At 51.9% G+C, this 15,712-nt stretch overlaps 1 long non-coding RNA gene across 1 annotated transcript; it reads right to left on the bottom strand.

Moving 5' to 3' along the window:
- Positions 1 to 9,445: 9,445 nt before the first annotated feature.
- On the bottom strand, positions 9,446 to 15,406 carry LOC134015849 (uncharacterized). The gene is made up of 2 exons (XR_009929282.1): positions 15,138 to 15,406; positions 9,446 to 9,750 (listed from the first exon to the last, which is right to left on the bottom strand). It is a non-coding gene; the product is annotated as an uncharacterized LOC134015849 (long non-coding RNA).
- Between the last annotated feature and the right edge of the window lie 306 nt (positions 15,407 to 15,712).

Raw genomic sequence — 15,712 nt, 5'->3', positions numbered from 1 at the left:
GATATCTGCACATCCACCAAGATCTGCCCAGCCTCGTCCATCTCAGATGTCCAGCGCACAAGGTCACCCCCCTGCGAGTCACGACACTCCAATTAAGGCGACTGATGGACACAGCTAATTGGAGGGATTTATAACCTTTTATTAGGCTTTATGAGGAAGGCAAGTGGAGGGCATTAGCATGTACAGGCCTGGAGCCTGGAGCTGGATCACTGTCTGCTACGCTGTCGTCCCAACGCACACGTCTCAAGTGTCCCCAGTCGCTTCTCTCCTTAACTTCCTTTTATTACCCTCAAGATGAAAGATACTTGGAGAAAGGTGAAGAAAAGCGCCAAGCAAAAAAATGAAAAACAACAGATGATGGAAGTATGAAACTCTTCAAGAGAAAAAGACAGAGACAGGCAGAGAGATGGAGAGAGAGAGGCAGAGAGATGGAGAGAGAGAGGCAGAGAGATGGAGAGAGAGAGACAGAGGCAGGGAGTCAGAGGCAGGGCCAGGCAGGGTCCCAGTAATGAGAGTGTGGTTATTGATTATATTGTCAGGGTGGCTGACCAGGTCTCGTGTGCCATGGGCCCAGTCCATCTGTGGACAATGCAGTCAGTTACAGCTCACTGCCCTGTCTAATAAAGAACAGGCAGATTGATGTCAGGAGTATGGTGAACTCTGCCTAACACTGCCCAGAACCTCTCTCCACACACACACACACACACCCACACACACACACACACACACACACACACACACACACACACACACACACACACACCACCACCACCACATATAACCCCCCCCCCCACCACCACACTCACCCAGCACCTCTCCACACACACACACACACACACACTCAGTGGGAACATTCAGGGTGGGGTTAAGGGGTGAAATCATTCTCTACGTTTTACAGCCCCCCCCCCCTGTGCATGGCTAGATGCTCCCACAGTGAGTGTGATTCCAAAAGGAAGATTAGAGAGTTGTTAAAAATAGGATTCATGATGTGGTGTGATTTACGTTTTGTTTTCCCTTCCCATTCAGCCTGAGCCAGAAATCAATTTCACACCAATTCTATGCAGCCCTGCGCACGTACTGTTTTCATTTCACAGTTTAATTTACTGTTTGGACATTTGTGTCTGACAATTTGCATTGAACTGTTTACCAGAATAGAGGCTCAGACACCGAGAGACACACACACACACACACTCTCTCTCTGTCTCTCTCTCACACACACACTCTCTGTCTCTCTCACACACACACCCTACACAATGTGTTTGTATCAAACAGAGTCTGAAAATGCAGTCTGTCAGACATCTCAGTGTGGTTCCCCTCAGGGAACACTAGCGCTGCCTGACAGTCAGGAACAGGAAGGAGAGACTTCCCCACCTCACAAACACATGTCCATCAGGAGGACACATGACTGGAAACCACCCACAATAACCAAGAAGTTGTGCACCCAATAATAACTAAGATACTGTGCTGAACAGCTTAACAGGAGTCTCCCAGCCACCTTGCCTCCTAGCCTCCATACCTGTCAGCCTCCCAGGCCCCCAGTCCCCTAGCCTCTCAGCCTGCCAGCCCCCAGCCTCCGGATCCAGCCTCCAGCCTCCGGGTCTGGCTCCCCAGCCTCCGGGTCCAGCCCCCAGCCTCCAGGTCCAGCCCCCAGGTCCAGCCTCCAGGTCCAGCCCCCCAGCCTCCAGCCCCACAGCCTCCATGTCTAGCCCCTAGCCCCCCAGCCTCCAGGTCTGACCCCCAGCCCCCCCGCCTCCAGGTCCAGCCCCCCAGCCTCCAGCCCCTCAGCCTCCAGGTCTGACCCCCAGCCCCCCAGCCTCCAGGTCTGACCCCCAGCCCCCCAGCCCCCAGGTCCAGACTCCAGGTCCAGCCCCCAGGTCCAGCCCCCAGGTCCAGCCCCCAGGTCCAGCCCCCAGGTCCAGCCCCCAGGTCCAGCCCCCAGGTCCAGACTCCAGGTCCAGCCCCCAGGTCCAGCCCCCAGGTCCAGACTCCAGGTCCAGCCCCCAGGTCCAGCCCCCAGGTCCAGCCCCCAGGTCCAGCCCCCAGGTCCAGACTCCAGGTCCAGCCCCCAGGTCCAGCCCCCAGGTCCAGCCCCCAGGTCCAGCCCCCAGGTCCAGACTCCAGGTCCAGCCCCCAGGTCCAGCCCCCAGGTCCAGCCCCCAGGTCCAGCCCCCAGCCCCCCAGGCAGCAGTAGCAGCAGGAGCAGCCAGCCAAAACACAAAAATCAATAAACAATCTCAACATTTCTGAGGGCCTTTCGTCTGACCTAATAAATGTCTCAATTCACCGTTATGACTTCATTTTCCTTTAACGTCTTCTTCATGTGCATCTTTTGCCGATCAATTAGAGAATGGAGTGCCCCCTGTCACAACACCTGACCTCACTCTGCTTCCAACACACGCACACATGCACGCACACAGTTCTGGAGCGAGGGGGAGTTTGAATTCATTCTGAAATGTGTTTGTACTGGGTGTGACACATCCTGGAGTTTAGTTCTAATGTCTTCATCTCACCAGCAGAACTGCTACTGTAGCTGTCTGTCCCCCCCCCCCCCCCCAGCTCTGCTCCGGGGTGTTCGCCTGGAGAACAGGAGAGGCTCCATTTCCTGCCTGTCAGGGACAATGACAAGTACAGCATCTCTCTCCAGCGCGGTTCCTCCCTGTCACAGGCCCTAATCCTGGAGGTGCAGGGATGACAGGTGAGCCCTGCTCTGCGGCTGGGAGCTCGGGGAGAATCTCACACACGCTCACCTCTCTTGTCTCCCATCGATTCTGCCACTTCCCATTATTGTCAATCAGAGGAGCAGAGTTTCCACGGAGAAAGCGCGGGGCCAGGCAGCCAGCCAGCCAGCTAGTCAGCCAGCCAGCCAGCCAGCCAGCTAGTCAGCCAGCCAGCCAGCCTCCCAGTCAGTGACCCAGGTGGGGGGGAGCAGCAGGGCGCATGGCTGCAGAGGAGGGTAGACCTGGGGGTGGAAGAGGAGGTTAAAGAAGGCTCCAGTGCTGCCAGGGACCACCCCACCCTAGGGCCACCAGGGGCCCGTCTCTCTGGGGGCCACCTGGGGCCCTCTCTCTGGGAGCCTGCAGGGGCCCCTCTCTCTGGGGGCCTGCAGGGGCCACTCTCTCTGGGGGCCACCAGGGACCCTTCTCTCTGGGGGCCTGCAGGGACCCTTCTCTCTGGGGGGCAGCAGGGGCCACTCTCTCTTGGGGCCACCGGGGCAGGATGCCTCCATTCGAACGGGACATTCTGCTTTACAAGACACACCGTAGCAGAGCCAGCGAGGTGAAACCCTCACGCGTTCCTCCCGCCCACGCCGCCACCAGGCCCAGAGCAGCTGAAGCCTTGCACGCCCGCCGCCACCAGGCCCAGAGCAGCTGAAGCCTCGCACGCCCGCAAACACAGCTTCACAGGAGCTGTCAGCGGGAAAACATTACTGCTCCCTCAGACGTGACCGGCTTGTTAGAAAAATGACATAATAACAATGACAGGAGTAATGGAACAGAAGTGAGAGGCTGCTGGGGCAGGATGAGGTGGGGCGGGTGGTCTCCCGTCAGGGGCCAGGTCCATCAGAGGGGCCCAGATGGGTCCAGAGTGGGCTCGTCCCCCTGCCGTCCCCTGACCCTGAGCATGCTCGCTGGCGCGCCAGAGAACCGCTGTTCTGGTTGGGTGAAGCGACCGTGCGGCGGCCATAAGCCCAGGAGATTGATAGGTGTGCCTTCCTCCCTCCCTCCCTCCCTCCAGGGGTAAAAGATTATCCGCTCAACCTCTTGAAACAAAGCTGTGATGGAAATTCGTCTCGCATCATCAGCAACAAAATATCTACACGCCGAAGAGGGAGTCTCTCATTTTTCATGGGCTATATATTAAATAAAAAAAGGGGCATTAAAGAAAAAGAGAAGGGGGGGGGTTGGGCCTGAGTGATAGCGTTAGTTAGGTTTTCTTTTTTTAAACGGGCCACTTGAAATGGGCGAGATTATAAGGTTTTTATTGGCTGTCAAGAAACACAACTTTCTGCGTACTTCACCCTGTGAAGCTCATAACACTATGATTAGAATGCCAGCAGAAATGAGAAGGAATGATGCCGCTGAGGAAGCAGGAGGGGCAGGGAGGACGAGCACAGATGCCCCAGGATGTGCTCCTCTACCCCCGCCACGCAGGGGACGGATGGACCAGTCACAGCCCTCAGCCACCGGATTAATACAATAAGGTTCCCACTCAGTTCTGCCTCAGAGGAACAGAGAGAGTCACACAAACCGCCAGCCAGCAGGATGCACAAAGAACACATCCATTCAAATGCTATCTCTGCATACAAGTGAATATCGTGGTCATGTTTATGTGCGCTGCGCCGTAGCTGTTGAATTTCAATTATTGCTGATGTCTTAGCGAATAAGGCGTAAGGTGAAGGTTCATTTCACACACACTCCCTCTGGTGAACAGCCCTTCTCCTCCAGGGTTCAACACGCAGTGTGGTGATAAGGACCGACTGATAGGCAGGTGCTGTAGGGAGGGATGCTGTTAGTTAAAGGGTCACCTCAAAGCAAGCTGCCATGACAGTTCAGCACCCTTCTGAAGCAGCCAATCGCTCGCCTCCAGAACACCATCACACCCTGGGGCCTTAGATGGTGGCTCGTGATACCTATATAATTATATGCGGAGAAAGTATAACAGAGGACAGATAATGGGCCGTTGGAGAGATTTCACCGAATCCACTTAAAGACTCTCCAGAATGTTCTACCAGTGATTTCCGTCCCCGAGACAGTGGCAGCGAGGGACTGCGAGCTGCGCCGCCGAACATCAAACTCCTAAACATGACAGAGCTGGCTCTTTCTGACGAGAGGAAACCATTGATTTTTCCTCCATTTCTCCATCAATCTGGGGGAGAGGAGGTGGCTGGGGTCTCCAGACAGCTGATGATGTGATTGGTAACTGTGGACCACTGGTGAGGGGATTGCTCCAGCTCTCGACACCTGGAAGAGTAACAGCACAGTCCTTCACACACCCAGAAGCTAGATTAACAGCAGGGGATCTGTTGATAATGTCCACAGCTCCGCTGGGGGTCTTCAGTTCGGACTGAGGCTCCCCTGCTGCCACGAAACAAGGGTGTGGGAGTTTAGATTCTGGTGCTTGTAATAAACATTCGTTAATGGGTAATAAGGCCCTCATAAGATGCTTATTAACATTCATTTGTGTTATTAAGACTTACTAACTTACTAAGGCCTTATTGCTTAGTAACCAACACTTATAAAGAAGCACCTGGGCTTGAATAACCACAGCTGACATCTACTAACATCCAGTTGGACCACAGTCACACAGCAGGCATTCAAACCACACTGTTTTACAAAGAACTTATGAAACAACTTAGGTTTATTTGTGCGCATTTATTAAACAAAACTCAGTTACAACCTTTGGGATCCAAATACTTGAGATGCACAGCAAAGACGAGCACGTGTGTGGGAGTGAACAGCACATGTCCAACATTACAAAAGTTAACATGAGGTTCGACAAAGGTGCATAAATATACATGGGACTCAAGCAAAGCCAACATTGCAGTGCTTGTGCTACAACTACTCCATGTTTAATACACATTATGTGTATTATGTAAACATAATGTTTATATATATGTATATATCTCTCTATATATTTTTTTTTACTTAAAATAAGTGTGGAACACTTTTTGGAGTACCTTATAAAAAGCTGTGGTCTTGTCTGACTGCGACAATTTACTGCACAACAACTGCAAAGAGGGTTTGATTGAATGGAGCCCATTGTAATGCAGATGTAGCATCTAGACACCATGCAGGCCGTTTAAAGGAGAGTAATCCTCTTTAGATCATTAGCAATGCAATTAGGCATGCTTCTACAGCTATTAAACAGAAATATAACAGCTAAGATAAGATGCTATTTGTGCTACGTGTTGTATGGGGTAGCTGCCTCCGAAGACAAGTGACATCTTAAAACCCTGAAAATGACCTCACAGATACGAGATAGTTTAGTGATTTGTACGTACTGTATCTACAACACTACATGTAATCAACATACAATAGTTATACATCATTTCGATAATTGCAATGTACTTATTGTCATCTACATTATCGACAAACTGATAAAGTTACTGAATGAAGTGCAATATAATCATAGTAAGGGTTGAGTTAAAGGTTTCATGGTTCACATCAACACGTTGGAAGACTGATGTATATAAATCACCTCATGATGCCTAGAAATATGGGCCTAATAACGGGAGATGTATTGATCCTTGGTAGTGCTGACTGATCCGTCAGGAGCCCGAGAAAGACACAGCCAGACACGGCTTGGAACACAAGTCAAGATGACACTTCCTGATCTAGTCTGTTACAGATCACATCCTCTTCAAGATCACGACAAAGCAAATCAAACTGATCAACTCACGGCGACCAATCACAGAAGCCGACCGATGCCGCCCCCAAAACGAATGCATTTGTCAGCAGGGACAATAATGTGCGCTGTGCAGCAGCAGGCAGAATGCATGGAGCCCATCCTTCACAACAACAACGAGATGGTCCCCAAAAAATGAGCTCTCCCGTGACCCCTGACCCTGCAGAGGAGCCTGCTCTGCCTATTCACACAGCAGGTTCACACAGAGTTTATGACTACATTATCTCCTCCCCCCCGCCCCTTCTCCCTCTCCCCACCCCCCCATCAGTGGACAGCGGGAGCCCCCTACAGAAGCATACGGCCAAGGCATCACTCATTCACTCGCCTCCTAGGTGCCTTTGTCAGGTGATTGCTGCCGGAAAAAGGAAAACAGATCAATACATCTCCCATGGGTCTGACAGGTAATCTTTACTCTGGATGAAATATGAGAGGTACCAGCCCGCCGGATTCCTTAACTGTAACAGGGCGATTGACTAGAGGCGCACCAAAACCATTTCCCCCCCCCCCACTTCCTGGCCATTGGAAATTCATTTTTTGAGCGTACGCCCTGGATAAGGACGTCTCCATGGCGACCGCTAATTACCATGGAAGCAGGTGAGTGAGGCGTCAAGGAAACTTGATCTGAACGTTCCTTCCTGTCAGTCGATTCTCTGGCACCATGACACACACACACACACACACACACACAGGAGACAGCGACACACATGCATCCTTCGTAACGAGATGCACGGATACTGCGGCTAGCTAGCCAGCGCTGCAGATGCACTGCGAGGCACGCTAGCCGCTTAGCTGCATTAACAACAGCCGGCTACTTTAGGAGGAGAAACTACGCGGGGTGTATGTGAGGCCCCCTACCAGAGCCTCGCTTCAGGGACGACAGCTGGAGAGCCCCCCCCCTTCAGGCCCTGACAGCCAGACTCTGGGAGGGGCTGGCGGTGACTGATTCCTGTGGCAGGATGTCTTGGGAGAAGCATCCATTTAGATGAGTGTGCACACACAGCATTTATAAATGTCAGGCCACCACGACATGATCACATAAAGGCTTCTCCAAAAGAATGATTGGAGAACTATAACTCACGCTAATTTATAAATCTGTGGCAATTTCAGGTGATCGATATGTGCACGTCTCATGTTTCTTATTGAATATAGATTCTGAAGGATCAGGGAACAGATATAGTTACTTACTGGACACATCTGATGTGTAAAAAAATACATATATATATTTTTTTTAAATGGTGTGTAAAAAAATCTTTATCAACATTCAAGCAGCTATAATGCATCCAGTGCCTTAAATCTACACAGAAGGTGTGGTGTCCACTGGTCCTGGCTGCGCCCTGTGCCCTCTGCTCCAGGTGATGCCTGGCCAGGCAGGGACTGGGGTCCTGGCTGCACCCTGTGCCCTCTGCTCCAGGTGATGCCTGGCCAGGCAGGGACTGGGGTCCTGGCTGCGCCCTGTGCCCTCTGCTCCAGGTGATGCCTGGCCAGGCAGGGACTGGGGTCCTGGCTGCACCCTGTGCCCTCTGCTCCAGGTGATGCCTGGCCAGGCAGGGACTGGGGTCCTGGCTGCGCCCTGTGCCCTCTGCTCCAGGTGATGCCTGGCCAGGCAGGGTTACAGTGGTCTCCTCACAACAGTCACAAGGTCTCTTTGCCACGTTAGACATGGGCAAGATGATTGTAAATTAGCCTCTCCTCCCTTCTCCCCCCCCTCCTCCTGTCCCCTCAACCCCTCCTCTCCCCCCCCTCCTCCTCTCCCCTCCATCCCTCCTCTCCCCCCCCTCCTCTCCTCCCCCCCTCCTCCTGTCCCCTCCACCCCTCCTCTCCTGTCCCCCCTCCTCCTGTCCCGTCCACCCCTCCTCTCCTCCCCCCCCTCCTCCTCCTGTCCCCTCCATCCCTCCTCTCCTCCCCCCTTCCTCCTGTCCCCTCCATCCCTCCTCTCCTCCCACCCTCTTCTCCTGTCCCCTCCACCCCTCCTCTCCTCCCCCCCCTCATCCTCCGGTCCCCCCCCCCTCCTCTCCCCCCCCCCTCTTCTCCTGTCCCCTCCACCCCTCCTCTCCTCCCCCCCCTCATCCTCCGGTCCCCCCCCCCCCTCCTCTCCTCCCCCCCTCCTCCTCCTGTCCCCTCCACCCCTCCTCTCCCCCCCTCTCCCTGTCCCCTCCACCCCTCCTCTCCTCCCCCCCCTCCTCCTGTCCCCTCCACCCCTCCTCTCCCCCCCCCTCTCCTCCCCCTGTCCCCTCCACCCCTCCTCTCCTCCCCCCCCATCCACCCCTCCTCTCCTCCCCCCCCTCCTCCTGTCCCCTCCACCCCTCCTCTCCTCCCCCCCTCCTCCTCCTCCACAGTCTCTCCCTCTCTAAACCCCTGCTTCTTCTCATTGCTCTCCCGGCAGTGAAAACAATCCACCCCCGGTGTTAAAAACAGATTCGCAGCTGGCCTTGAACATGAATGTGTTGAGGGAGATTTAAATATAGAAGGTGAGTTGAGGAGAACAGAGGGGAACCTCCAAGGACCACAAGCGCTGCCCCTCTGTCATGTGCTAATGACGGCCTTTGTAGCAAGTGTAGCTTTTCAAATCCATGCTAATAGGACGCCTGTTCTTTGAGCGCACGTTCCATTGGTGGTTGCCTCTGTGAACCTTGCAGCACCATGAGGTAGCGAAACTTTCCGATGCTCTAACATCTGTAAGCTTGCTAGGCAGTTCTACGCTAACTTGTTGGCTAAACTCTCGCAGGCTAATGGCGGAAGAGCCCTCCCAGCCACTCCAACCCCCGACCGTGATTTCGGTGTCCCTGCTGACAAAGCGGGGCTTCTCAACAAGGTCATAATTGTTGGTCCTTGGTGGGGGCAGGAGGCCTGGAGATGGAGCTGGAGCTGCCAGGAGAGGAGGCAGGAGTCTACGACCACGAGGCCTTCCACGCTGACTTCCATTCTCAAGAGGACGGCTGACTATGGGAGTGATTAGCCAGGCTTGATTGCATTAACATTTCTCATCCTTTAAATTCTTGCTGGAAAGACTTGACGTAGCAGCACAACGCTGATTCTGAGAGTAACCCAGGTATTCTTGATATATTTAATATTTTTCCTTCTCAAAAATCCCACTCAGCAGGAGGAGTTTAAGCCATGTGTCTTAATTTGTCCCAATAGGGCCTCCGTCCACCAGCCAGGCTGGGAAGGCTCCCTTCACCTCCTGCTGCTGTCAAGGCCTGGAGGAGCCCAGCTGATGAAGGGTGGAGGCCCCTGGCCCCCTTACTGCAGCAGCCGCCATGACCATAGGGGTGGAGGCCGGGGTGGAGGCCGGGGTGGAGGCTGGCATCTCTTCTCTCAGGACATCTTTCAGGAAGGGTATGCATACTGGAGGGAACCAGAAAAGTTGAATCTAGTTAGTTCGAAAGTAAGCTAAGAGTGTTCGAAATTCAGCTGGAGAACAAGATAATTTGTGAATTTTTTAATTAAACTATAACGTTTCACATGATGGTTTTTCACCTTTCAAACTTTGTCTCTGAGGGAACCAATCTACAGAGAAAGGGTAACAGAAAATACAATGTCTCCCTCTAATATCTGTTCTCCTTTCACCTTCTTTCCGTTAATAAATCAATCTCTGTTGGTCTCTCCTAAAGTTAGTGGCGGTCACACAGACATTTTGAGAGGCAGACCCGAAGCGGAGGACACAGGAACTAGAAGTGACATTGTGGCTCTGGGCTGTCTCAAAGGATTACGCATTACAGCCTTCACTGGCATGTGCTTTTGCTCTTTTCCATTCTATCTGCTTGTGCCTCTTTCCAGATGACTTCTCCCTCAAACTGATCCAGCGGGCAAGATAACTGATTAATATTTCTGGAGGGAATGATGACTAACTGTTCGACCCAAACACTCAGCTCTCATGGTTGAAACACAGCGAAGGCTACTGACCTACATTCTAGGGGTTCTACTGATGGTTAAGAACATAGTAGATAATCCACATGGAAAACTAAAATGACCAATCACAAGGATTAGTAATTCAATCATATAATATATCTATTTTTTAAATATAAAACACATACAAAATAGCAAATATAAAACATCATCTAAAATGGATGTCAAACTGCAGCGCGCTTGTCCCAGATACAGCAAGAGCATCTTATGTCACTCAATATGTCCTAAGAGGACAATGAAGTGGATCTGAGGAAAAGGTTTGGAGTCAGTGTGAGATTCCCGTGTGCTCGTATTGAGCAACCTTCTTTCCATATTAATACCCTCTCATGTGATGTTCTCTAAAAACAATCATTACAGCATTTCCTGGAGCCAGCCTCTCCCCTGTTTATTAATCAGCTAATTACACATTGACAGTAATGGCCCTGCTGATTCCCACAGTTAAATGAGCAGGACTGAATAGCTCTTTAATGATTAGCCTTTGTGTTTTTTCACCATACGAGCAGAATCCATCTATTTCACGCGACCAAAGGGGACTTTCAAATCCAACCAGTTGTGGGAGGTTTGGAAGGCTAGCCCTGTTAGGACGGTGGTGATCAGTGAGGCGCGCCTGATCAGGCCCGTCGGTGGATTCAAGGATCAATTACAGAGGTCATTATCACAGTTGATATAAAACATAATCCGATGCGGACATTCGTCAATGCTCTTTTTTCAGATCCAATCTCAAACCCTATAAACCTTATGCCAGATAAGATAATCCACTAAACAGTGCTATCCAGCCCCTGGAATCATGTGTGTGTTCAGCCCACCTCAACCAGCACCACCAGCACCACCAGTACAGCCAGGGGCAGGTGAGCTGGGTGGAGGAGGTGGAAGAGGGGGTTTTGAAGGACGCCAGAGGGGAGCGGAGGGGAGCGAGAGAGGGCAGAATAGTGCAGCGGGCTGCATTTCTGTCAGCAGAAGTGATGGCTGAGTGGTGCCGTTATTTGTCTTGTGCTGCCACACGGTGCTGGAGCCAGGCCGGGCATTAATGAGAGGAGGACGGACGCAGCGGAGGCTAGGAACACGCAGGGCCTCCGACGCAGGTGATCTGTCACACACCAGCCCCGCTCACGCTCCACCCAGCCAGGACCCAGCCAGCATCCAGCCACCCAGCACCCAGCCACCCAGCCAGGACCCACCCAGCCAGCACCCAAAAGGGGGGGGACAGATTTGCCATTTTCAAAAAGTGTGTGGGACACGTATAATGAACCCTACGGCCCTGTTGGAGGGTATTTTAAATACTCACATCTTAAGGTATCATGACATCCATAAAGGTTCAAAATCAAACAATGGGTAGAAGTGCTAACCAACATACCGCAACTTCTGGTACAAAGTGCAGGGTATACAAGAACAAATTACAGCTTATTATCAGCCTTCATCCCTTATTACAGATGAAGATGAAGGGCATTGTTCAAGACAGCGGGGGAGGGGGGAAACGGCAATAATTAATTAGTCTGCTTGTGAGACAAGAGGGGATTAAAATCCATCAGGATCTTCACACACCGGTTCAGCCACGCCATGTTCTCAAATCTCTTTTAAACCGAGAAAAAAACCCAGAAATGTGTCAGACATGCAGAGAGCAGGAATACATAATTAATCTGTGACCTGTGCACAATACAAATACATTTGAATGTACTTATTGCACTCACACAAGAAGAATAAGAAAAAAAAAAAAAAAAAACGAAACACGGAGGACCAGACCTGGACGAGCACTGACGCTCTGTTCTATTTCCTGTGAAGAGTGGTTGTCGTTTTCTGTCGTTGGATTGATGGTGGTGAGAGAAGCAGAGAACGGCCAATTTGAGCCTGAGAAGTGGGGTGGTCATCTAATCCAAACAGGTACCTGGCTTGATAAGTTGTTTCACAGCCAGCTTCAACACTGAGCTGGTAAGTGCTAAAAGGGTGAAGCTGGAAAACAGAGAAACAGCTGGGTACCGCCTGGGCAATTCCCCCCAGACTCCAGGGAGACACCTCCTGATCCACACCATTTTCACTCCTGATTACAGAGTACCAAATCAGCCACTAACACACACTCTTCCTGAGGCGAACTCACTCACGCTGCGGGCAACAGCAGAGAAGCTAACTTGGCTGCTATACGATGGAATCCTGGCCCACCCAGGGCGAACAATACTAATAAATGAACTTGAATCAAATTCTAATCGGTGTTTTCCATAAGAATACTTTTTTTTTACCCAGATATCATGAATATCAGCGTAGATATTAACATGTAACATTATTTATTTGTTTAACATGTTGAAATGAAATGTGAACGAAAACTTTTGCGATTAGACAGAAAAAACTAAAGAATCTCCGAAAATAAAAGGTAAAATCCCCTAGAATGAATGTGTCTGGCCAGTGTGACGTTGCCTAGAAGAAGCGGGGTGTAGCACGGAGCAAGGTAAAGATTTATACAGAGCAGTTGCAGCTGCAGAAACTGACATTGGATGACACGGGCTGCATGATAAATCACTCTGGACACGGGGCACCAGACACAGGGAAACGCTGCTCCATACATGCACCAGAGAAGCAGCAGTTCCTTGAAAACGTCTGGAAATAATACTTGAAGAATAATATATACTAGTGAAATTTCTGTTTTCTTATATATTATATATATATATATATTTCTTATATAATAATTAGCAAATTGTCTTTCAATTAATTGTTAATAATCAATACATTTAAAAGGATCTCCAAATAAAAACTGACTCAATGAGTCCAAGTCAAATAAAACCAGAATTATGGTTCTAATGAGATGTTTCTCTTACTACTTGGCGTATTGTGTTGGATCCCTGACTGTCTAGACCTGTCTAGATCTGACGTCTGTCTCTCTCCTGGGATGCTGAGAGCACCCTGCCCCCTCCTGGAGGGTAGGAGGGCCCCCTCTATTGGGCCCCCTCTCCTGGGCCCCCTACTGGAGGGTAGGAGAGCCCCAACCCTCCTAGGCCCCCTCTCCTGGGGGGACAGGACTGCCCCTGCTCCTGGGCCCCCTCTCCTGGGGGGACAGGACTGCCCCTGCTCCTGGGCCCCCTCTCCTGGGGGGACAGGGGGGCTCTCCAGGGGGCAGGGGTGAATCTTGTTTTAGTTTTATGGGAAGTGGCTCTGAGCGCTGGTGAGGTGAAGGACAGAGTCTCTGGCCGTACCATCACTCAGTGCAATAAATGGATGCAATCTGTATCCCAGTAAAGCACTGGCTGGTTTTAAATTCCTCCTCTTTTATCCAAATGAATGATGGAGCCCGGTACAGTGCACTGTGCAGCAATATTAATATACATCAGAGGCCAGTGCCCCTCACTAAATCAGGGAAGCTCCGGCATTTGTTATTTAAATGACAAACAGCGTCTGCAGGAGAGGGGACGCGGGCGGAGAGGTGGACGAACCAATTCAGATTTCAATCCGGCAAAGAAGCAGAGCCCCAAGCCATCAGTCTAATGAAAACAGGCAGCTCAGCCAGCCCAAACGTGAGGATCCAACCTCCATCCTGGTGCACTCTCCCCAGCCTGGTGCCCGCTCCCCAGCCTGGTGCCCGCTCCCCAGCCTGGTGCCCGCTCCCCAGCCTGGTGCCCGCTCCCCAGCCTGGTGCCCGCTCCCCAGCCTGGTTCCCGCTCCCCAGCCTGGTGCCCGCTCCCCAGCCTGGTGCCCGCTCCCCAGCTCTTATCTCCTGGTCCCTGGGCTGCAGGGCTGGTGGAGGCTCGGCTTACAGCCCCGCTCTGACAACACCACTGCTGGGAGCCTACCCAGAACCACACGCACAAATTTATTTTTAAATTTTTGGGCACTATTATTCATAGTTATCATGCAGTGTGCTGCAATCAAGGATCCTACAAAACACATCTAATCTAAGGACCAGTTAGGACGAAAACTAAATGGTGAGACAATTTGGTAGCAGTGTGTAAAGTTCCAGAGACACAGGTGAAGGTGTCAGGTATCAGGTGAAGGGAGAGGGGGACAGACCCTGTGCTGTCAGGACAGACAGACAGGTACCTGAGAAGGTGCTGGGCAGACAGACAGGTACCTGAGGAGGTGCTGGACAGACAGACAGGTACCAGAGGAGGTGCTGGACAGACAGACAGGTACCTGAGGAGGTGCTGGACAGACAGACAGGTACCTGAGGAGGTGCTGGGCAGACAGACAGGTACCTGAGGAGGTGCTGGGCAGACAGTTAGGTACCTGAGGAGGTGCTGGGCAGACAGACAGGTACCAGAGGAGGTGCTGGACAGACAGACAGGTACCTGAGGAGGTGCTGGACAGACAGACAGGTACCTGAGGAGGTGCTGGGCAGACAGAAAGGTACCTGAGGAGGTGCTGGACAGACAGACGGGTACCTGAGGAGGTGCTGGCCAGACAGACAGGTACCTGAGGAGGTGCTGGGCAGACAGACAGGTACCTGAGGAGGTGCTGGGCAGACAGACAGGTACCTGAGGAGGTGCTGAGCAGACAGACAGGTACCTGAGGAGGTGCTGGACAGACAGACAGGTACCTGAGGAGGTGCTGGACAGACAGACAGGTACCTGAGGAGGTGCTGGACAGACAGACAGGTACCTGAGGAGGTGCTGGGCAGACAGACGGGTACCTGAGGAGGTGCTGGACAGACAGACAGGTACCTGAGGAGGTGCTGGGCAGACAGACGGGTACCTGAGGAGGTGCTGGGCAGACAGACAGGTACCTGAGGAGGTGCTGGACAGACAGACTGGTACCTGAGGAGGTGCTGGGCAGACAGACAGGTACCTGAGCAGGTGCTGGGCAGACAGACAGGTACCTGAGGAGGTGCTGGGCAGACAGACAGGTACCTGAGGAGGTGCTGGGCAGGAAGGTAGTCTTCCTCCTCCTCTTGATGTCCCCGGAGCACAGCAGGTGAAGGCTGGGCTGCCTGGAGGACGGCCGGACGGCCGGACATCTAGACAGGCAGACAGACAGGTAAATAGTTAGACAGACAGGTAGATAGTTAGACAGACGGGTAGATAGTTAGACAGACGGGTAGATAGTTAGACAGACAGGTAGATAGTTAGACAGACAAGCAGACAGATGGACATAAAGATACAGACAGACAGAAAGGCAGATCATTTTAAATCACTGAAAAACAGATTGTTGCCATGACGCCATAGGTCCTAAAAACTGCTGTTCTATCCAAAAGCACCATTATTAAAAGTCACACTTTACCGCTAGGAGCAAATTCTGGCCTCTACAAATGATGCACTTGTGTTGTTGTGCTCAGAGGAATTGATCCCTACGTAGGAATTCTGACCAAACACAGTAAAAGGAAATGTGGAGTGGAGGGAAAACCTAGGTGTGGGGGCTGGGCCTCTCTGTCACAGCCAGGTTCAGATAAACACACCTGCCGTGCACCCCTCCTGCTCACGTGTCA

This window comes from Osmerus eperlanus, unplaced genomic scaffold, assembly GCF_963692335.1.
Source record: "Osmerus eperlanus unplaced genomic scaffold, fOsmEpe2.1 SCAFFOLD_677, whole genome shotgun sequence".
Taxonomy (NCBI): Eukaryota; Metazoa; Chordata; class Actinopteri; order Osmeriformes; family Osmeridae; genus Osmerus; species Osmerus eperlanus.
Note: the sequence above shows the minus strand (reverse complement) of the source record. Positions and strands in the feature narration are given on the sequence as shown.